This window comes from Sciurus carolinensis, chromosome 17 (assembly GCF_902686445.1).
Source record: "Sciurus carolinensis chromosome 17, mSciCar1.2, whole genome shotgun sequence".
NCBI classification, from domain to species: Eukaryota; Metazoa; Chordata; class Mammalia; order Rodentia; family Sciuridae; genus Sciurus; species Sciurus carolinensis.
Genome location: NC_062229.1, coordinates 8,542,308 through 8,545,649, shown reverse-complemented (window position 1 = coordinate 8,545,649; position 3,342 = coordinate 8,542,308). Strand labels below are relative to the sequence as shown.

The 3,342-nt window shown below is 43.0% G+C and overlaps 1 pseudogene; it reads right to left on the bottom strand.

The window, feature by feature from the left end:
• Nucleotides 1-459: 459 nt before the first annotated feature.
• LOC124967949 (vomeronasal type-2 receptor 116-like) overlaps nucleotides 460-3,342 on the bottom strand; it is a 5,518-nt pseudogene continuing 2,635 nt past the window's right edge.

The following is a 3,342-nucleotide window of genomic DNA, read 5'->3' as shown; positions in this document are numbered from 1 at the left end:
TGATCTCAAAGATTCTGAAAAAGACAAAAATAAGAAGAAATATATTAGCCATTTCCAAAACATACTCTACTTAGTAAATAAAATATATTATATATTTGATAGAAAAAGAAATCACAGAAACACACAGGGGGTTTTTAAAATAGAGCAAACAGCCTGGAGAATTTAGGACAAATTATGTATGACTAAAGTCAGTGAAGAGTCAAACGGAAGGCAACATGCAGGTGGGAAGTCCACAGATAGAGCAGGAGCTGCAGGATGCATTGCAGATTTGGTGAATAAAATCACTTCAAGTGCAAGTCCATGGGAAAAAGAGATACATGCAGGTAGGGCAACTGTCATTACTGCAGGAAAATGGGTGTGGATTGCTGGTTCATTGAAGAAATCTCATGTAGAAATCCAACATCAACCTGTTGAAAGGGTGTAGATTTACCTTCTGACACTTGATTTTCAAAAACAAACTCAAGAAGGTTTATTACTCCCACAAAGAGTTTTATCTCTGAAACCACGTAGGGAGCTCCTACCTGGCCTCAGTAAAATAACATAGCACTTGGGGGCAAAGATGCAGCCCAGGAGCCCAGCACGGAGGCCAGGATGGAGAAGACCTCCACGGCCACCATGACCTTGCCCTTGGTGCTGTGGTGCACAGGGAGGAAGGTGAGCCAGACACTGCAGAACACCAGCATGCTGAAGGTCAGGAACTTGGCTTCATTGAAGGTGTCAGGCAGGTTCCTGGCCAGGAAGGCCACCATGAAAGTCCCCAGAGCCAGGGAGCCCAGGTATCCCAGACCACAGTAGAAGGCAGTGACCGAGCCCTTGTTGCAGGTGATGATAATGTGACCATGTTCAGAGTGTGTGTCTGAGTCCACAAAGGGAGGAGAGGTGCCCAGCCAGACTCCACAGAGAGTCAGCTGGATCAGGGAACAGCTGGGAATGATGTAGTTAGGTGCCCCTGACACCAGCAACCGCCTCATCCTTCTCCCTGGGGCAGTGACCTTGAAGGCCAGAATCACAGTGACAGTTTTGGCCAAGACAGTGGAAACAGCCGACAGAGAACACCATGCCAAATGCTATTGGCTGCAGGGTGCAGATGGCTGTGTGGGACGGCCAATGAAGAGCAGGGAGCACGAGGAAACAGAAGTGAGGGAAGATGAGCAGGATTGTAGCTGAGAGTCCGGTTGTTGGCCTTGACTATGGGAGTGTGTTGGTGCCTCACGAAGACCCCAAGTACAGCAACTGTGAGTGCAGAGAGGCAGAGAGGCCGTGCAGGCCAGCGCCATGCCCAGGGGATCTTGATAAGCCCAGGAAGGTCACCATCTTGGGGAGGCAGTGAGTCCTCTCACTGTTAGGATACTCATGTGTGGGGGCACAGGACACACTGCCCTGCCACCTGTGGAAAAGGCAAAGTTTCAATATTTCTTTTCACAAATTCCTCACATTTAAGTTATTAAAGGAAATGGTTATTTTTGCAATATCACTGTGAGTACACCACTGCTTGATGGAGAAGTTCCTCTATTCCTGACTCTGGGAGAATGCACTCAATGCAGACCAAACCCATTATGAAGGGACCCTCTGAAGTCTGTGGTCTGCAGCACCTCAACCAGTGGCTGGGTGTAGTCCCTCAACCTGGGTTCTTCCACCCTTTCTCTCCCCACCAAGATTCTTCCTCATGTTGACCCTGTGTAGCCCATGTTTCTATTTCCTATTCACCAAGAATGAGCTCCCTAGTACACAACCGGAAAGAGAGTGAATGCGGAAACCTTTCTGGTACATCCTACTCCATGACTACCATAATTTCTTGAGGTACTTTTTATAAATTTTCTTATTGGAAATCATCTTTTTCTGTAAAAATGATGTAAAATTTTCTCACTTCTCCCTCCTCCCCTGGAATACATTCAGGCTTAGAAGTTTGTGTGCTGAGCCCCATGATGCTTAGTGTGGATGAGATTCCCTTTACTGGTTTCCTAGAAGCCACTTTTTAAATATGATTTGCTAACTCAAGCTTTATGATAGTGACCGTTGTGATTGAAGTGACCAGTTACTTGTAGTTCAGAGGAGAATCAAGGAAAGGATTCAGGCAAACCCGTGACTTGGTAGTGAAGCAGCATGTGCAATGTGTAGCAGTAGGCCTTGCCCACTTAGGTTTAATTCATTCTTGTGGGACTCGCACAGGGAAAATTCAAATCTTCCAGTGGTATAATGAACAGTGTAAGAGGAAACGTGATTGGAGAAAGGAAAAGTTTAACCTGGAATGTTTCTAAATTGACTTTGGAAAATCACAGAATTTTAAAAGTTGATACTTATTTGACCTTTTGATATTCATTTATTAACCCATCATATGCTATTCCCTTTCATCAGATAACAATTGTGATTAGTAGTACACACATGCTTGAAATAGACTCCTCCCTTGGTTATTTTCCTGTTTTACTCTGAGACCAATGGTATAAAGTAAGTTAACTGTATGTATCTATGAGAATTCAAAAAGTCTTTGAATGTGTAAAAGAATACTGAAAACAGATTGATGGAAATATTGGCATTTTGAATGAAAATTTTGCTGCTATTTTATTATTTTTATATTAATTGATATGGTAATGCAGTTACTGAAGAAGAGGGTGTTTCTTTAAGCCTTTCCATTCATTTAAAGCAGATGGTGTGACTGGGTATCCTCCTTGAGGGTGGTGTTTGTGGCATCCTAACCGGGAGCCCTGTGCTCCCTCTGCCACGGCTCACACCTGCTGTCCCAGCAGGGATGCAGCCTCTGCCACGGGTTCACTAATGGCCCCGTCTGCGCTTCATTTTGTTTCATGTGTGGAACCAGCCACCAGTTTCCCTGTTCCTGTCTTAACGGTCTTCTTTAGGATTTTTAACCAATACTGATGCAAAAATTCAGAATTCCAAACTAATTCATCATGATTGTTTTTCACATTCCTTGAGATTTTTCTTCCTCCCACAGGAACAGTGTTCCTGGCATCTACCTCAGAAAGAGGTGGGGCACACACAAGTGTGTACAAGTTGCATTAAGGTACACAGCCTTCATGCCTTTTGTCTCTTTCCTATTTTATACACTCATTTGGCATCTCAAATAGAAAAATTCAAAGTGAGATTTGGTTAGCTTACTTTTATCTGAAGACATCTATTGATTCTGCTAAGTGGTTGAAATCAATGATTCCTACTGCTGAGATGATTGCAATTGAACAGATTTGTGGGCGATAAGTCATTATACTAAGTATGATTGATATGTTGAAAAATGGAAATACTTTAAATTGAGTAAGTCTAATTTTTCTGTTTTCCAAGAACATATTTAATTTTGACATCAATAACTGAAATTAGTGATTCATATAGAAT